Source organism: Equus caballus, unplaced genomic scaffold, assembly GCF_041296265.1.
Source record: "Equus caballus isolate H_3958 breed thoroughbred unplaced genomic scaffold, TB-T2T haplotype1-0000016, whole genome shotgun sequence".
NCBI classification, from domain to species: Eukaryota; Metazoa; Chordata; class Mammalia; order Perissodactyla; family Equidae; genus Equus; species Equus caballus.
Window position 1 is genome coordinate 11,039,292 of NW_027222391.1, and position 13,845 is coordinate 11,053,136.

At 47.0% G+C, this 13,845-nt stretch overlaps 1 protein-coding gene and 1 long non-coding RNA gene across 54 annotated transcripts in view; one reads left to right on the top strand and one right to left on the bottom strand.

The window, feature by feature from the left end:
- The window catches only part of LOC138922842 (uncharacterized), a 72,220-nt gene that overhangs the window by 56,229 nt on the left and 2,146 nt on the right, over positions 1–13,845 (top strand). For 3 of the 4 annotated variants that reach the window (XR_011435997.1, XR_011435998.1, XR_011435999.1), the window contains exon 2: positions 11,228–11,480. This is a non-coding gene — a long non-coding RNA (uncharacterized lncRNA). Of the gene's footprint in view, positions 1–2,727; positions 2,880–11,227; positions 11,481–13,845 lie in introns of those variants that run through there. The other variant, XR_011435996.1, reaches the window with a different exon arrangement.
- Positions 1–13,845, bottom strand: part of LOC138922840 (heparan sulfate glucosamine 3-O-sulfotransferase 4-like) — a 205,028-nt gene that overhangs the window by 34,288 nt on the left and 156,895 nt on the right. The window lies entirely within an intron of this gene.

Below are 13,845 nucleotides of genomic sequence, written 5' to 3' on the forward strand. Positions count from 1 at the left end.
CTGTCCTTTCCAACTAGGCTGTGAGGCCCAGTACGTCAAACACCCTGTCAGTCTTGCTCCTCAAGTGTCCAGACCACTGAACACGCACCGACCAGAGGAAAGGAAGGACTTGTCCCAAAGTCACTTCTCCAGACTATGTGGAAGGAGGGAACGGACGCAGCACCCTCGAGCCTCACGCTTTCTTTACCATACTTTCAAGTGTGGGACACATACCTGTGCTCACAACGCTCCCCGGACAGCCCCCACTGCACCCCTAACAGGTGGACTTCCGCACAGTCAAGGGCTTTGGAAAGCACTGGCTCTGCACACAAATATCACGTGGCCCTCGACAGGCCACTTCCCCTGAACCGGCCTGAGCTTCGGGGGCACAACAGGCTTCAGGAAAACCCCAACGGAACGTAGCCTCTAAAACAGGGAGACCTGCACTCCTCAGAACGCATCGAGACCAGTGTCGTTATCGACTTCGCGTCTGTCCTTCCAAGGAGCCAAGACCACGGGGGCCGCTTCAGCGCCCGACTCCCGGGCACCGCATCCCCAGGGTGGCCCCTGGGCAGGTGCCTGGCACACACCGCCCGTTCCACGAACGGGTGAAGTGCACGAAGAGACCCCCTCGCTCCACGCGCCGCACAGTTGTCCCGAGACCTGACGGGCACCTCTCGGCGCACAAGCCTATTCCTCAGGGACAGACTCGCCTCCCACTAGCCCCCAGGCCCACGCCCCCAGGTACCTCTCCCAGATGGCATCATCTTCACAGGCGCCCTGGTCGTCCGTGTCCGGCGAGCAGGAAGAGCGGGAGCTGAAGGAGGGCCACCTCAGGCCAGCGGCCATGGCTGTGGAGGGCCCGGGCTGCTGTGCCCAGCGGGGACACGGAGCGGCGTCCACGGACGCCGGCGGAACGGACGAGCCCAGCCCGGGAGAGAGCAGCAGAGCGTGGCCGGACTTCGCCGGGCTCGGCTCTGGGCAGGCAGGCGCGGCTCGCCGACGCCTCCCACGCCTCCCACGAGAGTGGCCCAGCAGCCGCCCAGACGCTCCCCCCCCCCCGCTGCCCCGCCCCCTCCAGCGGTGGACTGCGGACAGGGACAGGGACACCCTCCTGGGAGAACTCCTCGGGCCCCGCCCACACGCTTTGGACCTTTGTGGAGCGGGAAGGTGCGCTGACAGGGACGCAGGGTCCCCGCCAAGCTCGCTCTCGGGGAACTGCAGCCTCCTCCCTCGGGTTTTACTCGAACGTCAGACCCGAAACCACGCAACGTCTACAAGCAAACCCTTTGACATCAGTCTTAGCAGCCTATGTTCAAGTACCACGTCTGACTGGGCAATGGAAACAAAATACAAAATGAACAAACGGGACTACATCAAAGTAAAAAAATCTTCTGCACGGCAAAGGAAACCATCCAGAAAACCAAAACGCAACCTGACACCTGGGAGAAGATCCTTGCAAACCGTATATCGGATAAGGGGTTAATACCCAAAATACAGAAAGAACTCATACACCTCAACAACAATAAAAATCAACAACCCAATTAAAAAAACGGGCAAAAGATCTGAGCAGTGACTTCTCCAAAGAAGATATCCGGATGGCCAACAGGCCTATGGAGAGGTGCTCAACATCATTAGCTATCAGAGAAATGCAAAGAAAAACTACAATGAGATGTCACCTTACTCTGGGCAGAACGGCTCTAAGTAACAAGACAAGAGACAAGTGTCGGAGAGAGGATGTGGAGAGATGGGAACTCTCCTCCACTGCTGGTGGGAGCGCAGACTGGTGCAGCCACTATGGAAAGCAGTAGGGAGTATCCTCAGAAAACTAAGAATAGATCTACCGTTATGATCCCGCTATCCCACTGCTTGCTATTCATCCAAAGAAGTCGAAGACACAAATGCAGAAAGACACGTGCACCCCTAGGTTCACTGCAGCATTATTCACAACAGCCAAAACTTGGAAGCAACCTAGGTGCCCGTCAAGGGAGGAATGGATAAAGAAGATGTGGTATGTATACACAATGGAATACTACTCGGCCATAAGAAATGATGAGACCCGGCCATTTGTGACAACCTGGATGGCCCCTGAGGGTATCATGTGAAGTGAAATAAATCAGAGGGAGAAAGTCAAACACCGTGTGATCTCACTCATGAGCAGAAGATAAAAACAATCACAAACACACACAGAGCCACGGAGATTGGATTGCTGGTTACCATAGGGGGAGGGGGGGAGGGGAGAGAGCAAAAGGGGTGATGAGGCTCACATGGGAGGTGACGGACTATAATTAGTTTTTGGGTGGTGAACACGATGTAATCTACACAGAATTCGAAATATATTACAACGTACATCTGAAAGCTATATGACGTTAGAATCCACTGTTACTACAATAAAATAAAATAAAATAAAATAAAATAAAATAAAATAAAGAAGTGTAGGAGCCTCAAGAGGCTGACAGGCTTTTGAAAAGGTATTCTAGGGGTTTTTACGGCTTAGCTCAGGGCGGCAGACACCAGCCTGAGACACAGCCGTGACACAGTCACTAACTTCAACTAAATTCTATTCCGACTAGAGGATAATCAAAACTACTATAATAAGAATAATTTATTGAAGGCCTCACTTTGTGCCAGATCCTGTGCTCACTGCTTTGCACCAACTGTCTCATTTAATCCTCACATCCAAAAGCTGGGTTACCGCTACTCTCCCCATTTTAAAGGTGAGGAGACAGAAGCAGAATGATGGCAATCTGCCTGTAATTCCCATAAGGATTCTCTATTCACACTGGTTTCACTCCCAGGAGAATCTCTGAGAAGAGACTGAGATTCTGTTGGTCAGAGGCGGGGTCCAGAAGGATGTGGGTGCAGAGCCTGGCCTGCCACCTCTCGGTTCCTCGAACAAGGTATTCACCAGGGCTGCCGATATTACCCCAACTCCATCTCCTTCCCTCCTTGTCCCTCTGTCCCTTTGGCCACTGCTATGGACTGAATAATCCTTGCGTCCTCCCCAGATTCATATAGTGAAGGTAACCCTCAATGTGATGGTATTTGGAGGTGGGGGGGGCCTCTCGTTGGTGATGAGGTCCTGAGGGTAGGGCCCTCATGAATGGGATTAGTGCCCTTACAAGGGACACGAGAGAGATGATCTCTCTCTCTCTGCCATGTGCAGACACAGCAAGAAAGAACCATCTGCAAACCAGGCAGAGAGTTCTCACCAGACAACAAATTCGCTGGGACGTGGATCTTGGACTTCTCAGCCTCCAGAACGATGAGAAATAAATTTCTATTGTTTAAGCCCCCAGTCTATGGCATTCTGTCATAGCAGCCTGAACTGACTAAGACAGCCGCTATCTCTGCTCTGGTTTTCATGCTGCCCTGGTCTACTGCCCACTCATCAAGCTCCTGTCATCGCCTCTGACCACCTCGGTCTCTGTCCACCCCCTACAAATTTATCAAAGTGACCTTTGTAAAACACAACTCTGATCTTGTCACTGCCCATGACTGACACTCTCAATCACTCCCAACGCCCCCATATGCCATGCCCAGACCTACCTTGTCTAGTGATCAAGCTTAATATCCGGCTGTATCCCATTTATCCTCCCCCCCACCCCATCTTTTTTTTTAACTCACATCACCCTATTCTCTGAAGCCCTGGTGCCCTTCTTTGTATACTGTTCCCACTGCCCAGAACACACACACACACCCCGCCTCACCCATCCATCCTCCACCCTCAGCCCCAGTGTCAGGCACTTCCTAGAAGGATCCTCACTAGCATATATTCTTGATATAGCCCTGATCCCACTTCATTACCATTAGTGATTTTCTGATCTGTCCACACAACAGACTGAGTCCAGAAGATTTGTTTGCTCTTCTCTACATCCCTATTGCCCAGTACCTGGTATGCAGTAGGTGCTCAATATATGCTTGCTGAATAAATGCATGACTATAAAACATGATGAATTCCATACTGAAGGTAAATACGGATGGTATGGGAGGAATACTCCTACCAACTTTCCTCCTGTAAATAAAAAAGAGGGCTACAAACTACAGAAAACCCAAAGGTCCCCAGGAACATCCCCCCTCCTGGTAAGTTCCCATTCTGCTTTCCAAGCTGCTTTTTGCTCCCCTTATCTGCCCCCAACATCAATGATCGATGGACTAGTGACTTCTTTGTCTAAGCTGGGAACAACTTCATTTGCACACCATACTTTTTTAGTTCAGCCTAGGTTAGGCCTAAAATAAGAAATTGCTCCTGTTAAACCAGGAGTCACTCCTCCCCGCCCCATTAACAGAATAGAGCATTTGAAAATCTGATGAAGTCCTAAGGACTCTAAGGAAAGCAACTAGAATGACAAAGGGGCTGTGACCTGGGGAGAGAAAGGAATCCACCGAGGTTATTCAGGGTAGACAAATAAATACTTGAGGGAGATGTTGCTACTCTCTTCCAAAGGGCTGTATGGAACAGTATTTAGGCTCACCTGACAGGCTTCAGAAAGTAGAAGAAGGACCACATAGTGGAAATGGCCCTAGTTTAAAACCAGGAAGAAACGCCTTTCCATTCTAGCCATTCTCTAGTGGCTGCTCTGGTGAGTGACGGAGAGGAGAGGCAAGGAGGAAGGAAGCCCCTGGATATCACTGAATGTGCTCAAGCAGAGATGGATGTCCTCACTTTGGGAATGTCACTGAGGAGCACAGAGGACTTCTATCCCTTTTGCCTGTCCAACATCCATCACCTCATTTGTTAAGTGTACCCACAGTTTTCAATTAAGGAATCACTCTTTCCTTCTCAGTGGATGGGGTGGGGCTAGCCCCATTCCGACATCTAGAAGTGGATATGGGACCTCAACTGGGCCATTCAAAATATCCCATCACTATGGCCACAGTGGCTGGTCCATGAATTTGCATGTGACTCAAGGCTGACCAATGAGATCTCTCCCTGGGACTTTGTCTGGAGGGGTTGTTAATCCGGAAGGATGTCAGCCTTGAACCAAGAATTGATTCCTCCTTTGCCAACACATTCCCCACAAAACTGAAAGAGTGATCTTTTAAATAGGCAAATAAGATCATATTGATCCCTCACTTAAAAGTCACCCATGGCTTCTCATTACACTTAAAATAAGATCTAAACTCCTTACCATGGCCAGAATCCCTGTACCATCTGCCTCTCCCACTTGTTCTCACATGACTTTCCTCTTTGGTCCCTAAGGCCCAGCCATATTGTTCTCCTTCTAGTTATTCAAAGACAGCAAGACGATCTTTGCCTCAAAGTCTTTGCAGGGCTGTTCCCTCTGCTGGAATACTCTTCCCTCCACAGCAGGCTCCCTTTCACTACAGGCGTCCCTTTTCCCACGTCACCAGCTCAGAGAGATTTGCTGTGACTATTCCCTCTACTGTCACTCTGTATTCCTGTACCCAGTTTTATTGTCTCCATTACACTAGTAGCTGTATGTATGTAAATGTATCATATGATACATACATTTTCATCTGTCTGCTTGTTTATTCTATCTTCCTCCTCGGGAAATAATTTCCAGGAGATCAAGGACTTGCTGTCTTATTCACTAAAACATGCCTAGTGCATAATAAACCCATAATAGCTATTTGATGAATGAATTAATGAATGAATGGATTTATCCTGAGAATAGGGCCAAAAATTTAAAAGTAAGTAAGAAAGGAAAGTGGTTCTGAAAGACAGGATTCCTGACAACATCATTGGAGCATATAGACCCAAGTGAGACTGTCTCCTCCCGGACTTTTCGGTTAAGCAGCAAATAAATTCCCTTTTTAGCTTAAGCTGGTTGGAACTGGGTTTCTGTCATCTGCCACGAAAAACCTCTGACTTATACCAAGGGGCTTCATAAAGCCTGTGGTGGAGCCCACCCATGTGATTGCTCTCCTCCTCTGTTTCAACTGGAATATTCCCCAAACAGATCTGGACAATCCTTTGTCATGATGGCTTAGGCCTCCTTCCTCTGTCACTCACTGATGATGTAACACGGCTTAGTTCCAGGCCTGTCACTCAGCAAGTAAGATGAGGCACGATGAGACATGGAGGGGCTTATGTGGAGAAAGGCGAAAGGAAGTGTGGTGGGGTCAGACGGTTAATAGATGTGACAGAATCAGGCCTGGTGTTTTTCCTGTGCCTGGAGCCCACCTCGCCCCTGCAGGGGCCACTGGCCCCCAGCTCCTGTCTGCCTTTAAAACAGAGGCCCCACCTCTGGGATCAGTTCGGATCCAAAAGAGAAGCAATTAATCAGTTCTTGTCTCACATTCTACATCAGCATCAGTCCTTGTTTTCTAATAGGCTGACCTATATCTTGCTCCTTCGTTTGGGTCTCTGAATTGTTCCTGGCTAGTTCCCAAAGCCTGAGTCTCTGCCTCAGAAACCTTCTTAGTGATGATAATGATAGGAAACACCTGCCTTTAGTTTATCATGTGCCAGGCTCTGTTCTGAGTACTTTCCATGTTCTTAGTTCATTTAATCTTTACAACGATCCAAAAAGATAGGTCCTGTTAGTAGTCCCATTTCATAGATGAGGAAGCTGAGGCACGAAGGGTTTAAACGACCTGCCCAACATCACACGGCTAGTAAGTGGTGGAGTCAGGACATGAGGCCAGGCAGTCTGGCTCCAGTCTGTGCTATTAACATTCACACAATAACAACTTAGACTATAAACACCTGTGGTAGATTCGATTTCGCAAAGATGGATGCAGCAAAATCTCCATCCCACAGGCTTTTCTTACAATGTCACTCCGCCCTCCCTCTCACTGAGGAGCGAAGTATGTGTTCCCTCCTCTTGAACCTAGAGTATGTGACACTATGTGACTTTGAGGCTTAATAGTAAAAATGCTATGTACCTCTGCCTTGCTCTGATGGGACACTCAGTCTCAAGACCTAGTGCCATGCTAGTTTGGAAGCCCAAACTAGCCCAGATGGAGAGATCACATATAGGAAGTGTTCTGCCTGACACCCCAGCCGAGGTCCCAGCTGTAACCAGCATCACCACTAGCTAAGTGAGTGCAGATGCCTCCAGATGTTTCCTGCTTCAAGTCACTGAGTCACTCCCAGGCTTTACGTCTTTCCAAACAAGGCCCCAGACATCAGGGAGTAGAGACAAGCCCTCCCAAATTCCTTACCCAGAGAATGCATGAGCCTAATAAAATGGTCAGTTGATGCCACTAGGTTAGGCAGTGGTTTGTTACACAGAAATAGTAACTGGAACATCATCCCCTGTCTACAACCTTGTCTATATCCAGTCTATAGAGCTCTGTCTCTGAATGGTATCTGGTTCAGTCCCTAACACCCAGTGACAGGTTCATCATATTCTGCTAGCCTGATATGTCGCCCGTCATCCCTTGTTGGACGTGCTGAACGCCAACAGCCACCTTCAATTACCACTTCTTGTCTGTAGCCAGATCCTCGTGACACCAAGTGTCACCAGCTAGACTGAACTTGCTCTCGCTTCTGAAGCTGTTTCTGACCCCTCAAGTTTGTCCACAGATCTCAGTTTCCTGCCTCATTCTGCCCTAGCCAGCCCCATCCGTTTTCAGGTGACAGTCATGGTTCAGAAATGGAGCTGATCCAGCTTCTTCATTGGAGAGATGTAAAAATTGAAGCCCAGCAACATAAAACAAAATAGTAGCAACTGACATCTCTTGAAGCCCTAATGTATAATACTGAATTCAACCCTCACAAGTTATCCTGTGTAATTAATAACATCATCGATTCCATTATACAGATGGAAAACCTGAGGCTCAGAGACAGTAAGTCATTTTTGGTCATGCAGTTGTGTTAAGCTGCCTCGGTGTCCCCTGAGAGGTCAGATCTCGGAAGGTTGAAGACAAGATACATGATGGATTCCAAGACGCAAAAACCATTGGGTTTTTCTCCTGCAGAAAATCTACCTGATATCTTAACAGGATAACAGCCTCTACCTTGAAAATACACCTTCTATGATCAACACAACTAGGAAGTAAAGATGGTCCTTCCTCATGAGTTGGTATCGTGGGTGTGGCTAAGAAGATCTGTATTGGCCACATCCCTCCAGTTTTTATTTCTCTTTGTGTCACACTCCAGAATGTGATGCTCTAAATTTGGGTCCTTATCCTAGGAGATGGCACCAAATCCGTCTTTGATGAGTGTACAATGCCTTCTCATGGATGGAAATATACAGGGGTGGCTAAAAGAACAATCTTTGGAGTTCAAACAAAGGTATAAATACAGGCCCTGAGAATTCCTAATTACATGAGTTGTACGACCTGGGGCAAGCTGTGTAACTTTGTTGCCTCCAGGCTCTCATCAGCATAGCAGGCAGAACAGGACCCACTTCATGGAACTGTTGTGAAGACTGAGTGAGACAATGGAGAGAGCCCAGCACAGAACAAGGGTATGCCCCCAATCACCATTATTATTGTTATTATACACAGAAATGGAACGAATCCTTACCGAACAGAAGTAAGCAAGAGCTCACTATATTCTAGAAAAATCACCAAATTATCTCAAACTACAGTATAAACAGTCCATAAAATCCCACAAACAGGCAGGAAGGCCAACTCCCAGATTCCCAAGTAAGTGTTCATTCACACGATTCCAGCCCCTTATTGCGCTCAAGTTGCTAAGAAACACCTTGACACTAATCATTCTTGGCAATCTCAAGATACTAACTCCTACAGTTAAATCTTCCCTAGAAAGACTCAGCTTCTGACCTAGAGGCGGGAGGTGGGAGCCCTGACCTTCTTAGTCTCCAGTTAAAAGAAAAAACAGGCAAATGACGATATCACAGTCCTATACTCCTGGCAAAGAGGAGAGTCCATAAAAGCCAGCGAGAAAAGATTCCATTGTAACTTGACTAATGCATCTCCAGAAGGGTTGCTATCAGCTGCAAAGCACTCCCCATTAAAGAAATCAATTTAGCGTTTGACTTCTCCTCCTGTGGCGCATACTGAAGCGGGATCTGACAAGGATGGAAAACAGATTTGTGTTAAATACTGCCAATAAAGTCTGTAGCTCAAGGTTACAGCAGTCAATGGAAATCCAGTGCCTTGGAAACCCTGGGACCCTCATCCGTCAGCTGGAGTCAGCAGCTTTGAAAGGAAGCTGTAGGTCTGGCTCAGGAAGGGGGCTGGTTATCAAGATTGGGTATTTGGGGTCATGGTAACCTCAGATGCTGGTTTTGTACTAGGTCCTTAAAATAGGCCTGAGCTCCCAGGTCTGTGAGCATCTTGTTGGTTTTTCTTGGTTGTAGTGGATATCTCTTGCTCTTGCTTGCCTAGCATCCACGCACTCTTCATTTTCTATCAATGGTACTCATGTTATCCCAGGAAACAGCTCCTTTTCTACTTCTCAGTCTGTGAGATTTGGGTTGAATTAAGCACCCCTCTGGCTCTAAGGGTAGGTAGGTATGTGAACTCACCCTGCCCAATCAGTGCTGGGCAGCCACTCTAGCCCCAGCAAGAGTTTCAGGGGTGTCTACGTGACCCAAGGAAGGCCAATCATAGCCAACGAGACTCAGTCTTGAAATTCATTGTAATTGTTTGTTAAAAGAAGTCATCTTTCTAGGGGCCAGCCTGGTGGCGTAGTGGTTAAGTTTGCATGCTCTGTTTTGGTGGCCTGGGGTTCAAAGTTTCAGATCCCAGGCTTGGACCTATACATCACTCATCAAGCCATGTTGTGGAGGCGTCCCACATACAAAATGGAGGAAGATTCACAGAGATGTTAGCACAGGGTGAATCCTCCTCACCAAAAAAAAAAAAAAAAAGAGAAGAAGAAGTCATCTTTCTACTAGGGTGGATGGAAAAACAGGACGCAAGCCTAAAGCTCCTGAAAACCATCTTATCATAATAAGGAGAAAATGGAATCAGTCCAGAGAAAGATAGACATAAGAGATGGAAAGAGAGAGAATCCAAAGTCTGATTAGATCATTTGAGCTCTTAGAATCAAGCTGTACCTGAAGACCATCCCCTGGACTTTTCAGTTCTAAGATCCAATAAGTTTCATTTTACTTGGTTTTTAAGTCAGAGTTGCATTCTTATCACTGCAACTAAGAAGGATCTGATGACTCCAACGTAGCTGTATCAGCAGATGAGGCCGGCCTGCTTGGAAAGTGCCAGGTCTCTGTGGAGCCTCACTTAAGGCAACACTCAGCAATGAGTCACATCTTCCCATCAGATTCATCTTTCCAATGCATGAACAACATATGGGCAGATTATGGGAGATTTCACGTGAGTCCTGGGAAAGCAGGTACAACACGCCAAACCAGACAAGCAGGTGCCGGTGACTCTCCACATAGCCGCTCCGACCGCTTCCACGTGCTGTTCTGACTTCAACACTCAGAGCCTCGTCTTCCTGGAAACGCTGCCCCCATTTCAGAATCCGACTCTGCCTGTACCCAGGACACGTCAGCAGCACCTGGGAATTAACATCTCCCTGGGGACGGCCTCTCACCACTGACCTGCCCTTTGGCACGATGATTCTGAGGCAGTTTTTTACCCCATTTCCCAGAGTTTCAGTTTACCCCACAGGATTAAGTTTGAGGCAGCCACTGTGATAGCCGGCTTACTACTGGCCCACTAATCAGCTGCCTTCCTTCCCTGTATGGCCCCCTCACTCCCTGGTGTGTCCCTGTACCTCCTAAATAAACTACATATGCTCAATCAGTGTCTCCGTGTCTGCTTCTGCCTTGAGAGCAGAAATTTCTTCAAGTTTCCCATCAGACACTCCGTTATTCCCCTAATGGAAATTCCTCCCCTAACAGCCTTTATCTCTTAGGCTGCCCAGCCTTTTACAAATCCCCTTTCATGATCCTTAGAAATACATCTCTGCCCTCAGCCTGCATATCCCAGAAAGGTAAACAAAATCCTAGAAGCCCTCACATCCCTCCCACCCACCCCCAAATCTTATCAATATATTCATGCAGCAAAAATAGATTTCTTCCAGAAGGGAATGCTGTTGCCACCCAAATACAATTTACCTATAAATACCAGTGCAAAGGACGGCAGCAAGTACCTGGCTGGCGTCAAAACTGCAGTCCACAGTCAGGAGCATGGCCTGCTGGCTCCCCAGGGTCTGCACCCGCACCCCGCCTCCCTCTTTCCCACCTCTTCTTTCACCCCTCTCTGCCTTCCCTTTGGCATTTTATGTGGATCCAGCCACACTGAATTAACTGCTTGCAGTTCCCCTAAAATAGGCCGTGCTGTCTCCTTCTGCCTTTTTAAATGCTGTTCCATATGCCTGAAATATCTTGTCTTCTCACAGGCTGCGAAGGACTCGCTTCCTTCTCACCCCACTCAAACTCCTGGTTCCAGGACTTTCTCACTCGAAAGAGAGAGAACTTGGCGTGGATTGTGTCAGAAGACTGAGCTTCCTTCAGAGCAAATGATGGAGACAGGCCTGGTGATCACTTGGCCAGAAATTACAGACGGGATTCCAGATTTGGAGAGTGAAGTGGTTCTTGAAGCTGCCGACAAAACACGGCCACCGTTTTAGGCGTTCTGCCAGATGTCTTCAGGTAAACAGCAGTGATGAGATCAACAGACACAGGAGGAAAGATACTCTTTTCAACTTTCCTTCATTCTTTCTGATAAAAAAGAGAAAGTCTAATTTTGGTTATTCAGATGTCTCTAACACCTAACATTTGCTAATCTCTCATTTTTAAAAGGCAGAGAATTAATAATATTGTCTTCTTCTCATTGCGTTATGTTTCTAATTCCCTTCCACCTAAGGTCACTGATACTTCTCCTCTTTTCCATTTATATTAATGATGTAAAGTTTTCATTTAAATGCAGAGTCAAAATAAACAAAGGACAGTAAGTATAGTAACATACACACATCCCTGTGTGACAGGTGTGATACGTGTATATACATTATAATATTATATATATAATTACATATATTAACCACAGGTGGTCCTTGGATATGACAAAATTTTGTAAAAGTGATACTCAAATGAGTCAAGTTCAGGGGAAAAAGCTAGAAGGGGCTGCAGTGGCTACCTTTCAGATGCCTTCTTTCCTGGTACCCATGACATCTTTGGTGGGCACAGCCCAAAAGCTGGTGAACCCCTAAATTCTCTGAAGAAGCAGAACTTCAGAAACTCACTCCAGCTGGTCTTCCCATCTGCATAAAGGGCTTTAGAAGCGGGTTATAATCTGAACTTTCCCTGCTCTCCTCCTCTTAGGGTGTCTAAGCTGAACTTGCACATTCCCGGATTATTTCGGAGTTGAAAAACCACCGTTGTAGTTACATTTGGCTCCTCTGAAGTACAAGGCAGAGGATGCTCCCATCTTGCTGCATACCAGCTGCGACGGAGGACAAAGGCTCCTCTGTCTTTGATAAACAAATGAAGCTCAACATTAAAGGTGCTTTCTGATCCTCGCTTAAAGAGGCAGCCCCAAAGCAAACCAGCCAGACCTTCCTAAGCAGCTTTTGATGTCAAGGTTGAAAAGCAATGAGCAGTTAAGCTTGTCATTTTCATTCTGAAATGTGGCTTAGAGATATGCAAGATGGGGCTTTTCTCTTTCTAACCTTTCTGAGTGCTCCTTCTCACTCAATCAAACTCACTCAAATAGATTTACGGAGCAAGCTTGTAGAAGCCAGGCACTGTGCTAAACACTGAGGATAAACAAGAGGCCGAAACCACCAAGTGCCTCACCTCAAAGCTTATGCTCCAGAGATTCTAGAAAGGGAAGACAGATAGTAAATACAGAGGAACATCAATAAATGACAAGACCATTCCAGAGGAAGCGATGCTATTTAAAAAAATAAAACAGGATTCATCAAAATGTGGCTGAGGTCCTGGGTGTGCACACGGTGGGTGGTTGGCTGGGGTGGTCGATGATGATGTCTATAATATTGTGATCCGAAACTTGAATAACGAAAGGATTCAACCTCACAGGATCTGAGGGAAGGGTGTTCCTGGTAAAGGAAGATGAATGTACAATAGGCCAGTGATGAGACTCCTTCGATTTATCTCTTCTTCATTTACCCTCTTCATACTGACCCTTCTTACATTCCCTCCGATGTGGATCAAGGCTGCCCCAGGGAGAGAAGCCCAAGGCATCCTGCCCTACATACTGATCTATATCATCCTCCGGGAAGCATAGGACGTCCTGACTTAATCCAATCTGATTCTTACCCAAAGTTATAGGACCACCCAATAACCAGACCCCACCTACACTGACATCATTTTAACAACGTTTTTCATGATCTTTCCTTTGTCTTGTAAAGAAATAACTCAAATACCTATGCCTTATAAATTTAGCTCTAACCCTCAACACGTTGCAGCTCTTTACTGCCCATGGGTCCTGTCCCCACGCCTGCAGCTCTTCGCTGCCCACGGGTCCCGTCCCCATGCCAGCAGCTCCTCACTGCCCACGGGTCCCGTCCCCCACTACTCCATGCTATTCTGTGAATAAAAGAGCACTACTGCTAGCTCTTGAGAGTCCAATAAATCTTTCTTTTGACTCCTTGACTCACCAAGCTCGCATCACCTCCACCTCTTTTCACACAGCTTAGAGATGTGGCTCTGGATTGGGTTTCTCTTCTAATTCCATCACTAATTAACCATGTCCCTAATCCCTAGGAGTCTCAGTTTTCCCATCTGGAAAATGGTAACAAGAACAATAACACCTATTTCACAGGATTGCTGTGAAAATACGATGTTCTATCTAAAACGCTCAGCTTACTTCTTGGGGTAAATAATCAACAATGGTTACTCATCACTCTAATTTTACTGCTCTCCTTGGACAAACTCCAGAAGACACTTAGGTTCATATAGGCTGAAGGAGGACTGACCTGAATTTGAATTCTGAGTCTCTTCTTGTGTGAAGAAACTTGGGATGGGTTATTGTGAAAGAGAAGCTGACGTAATTTCT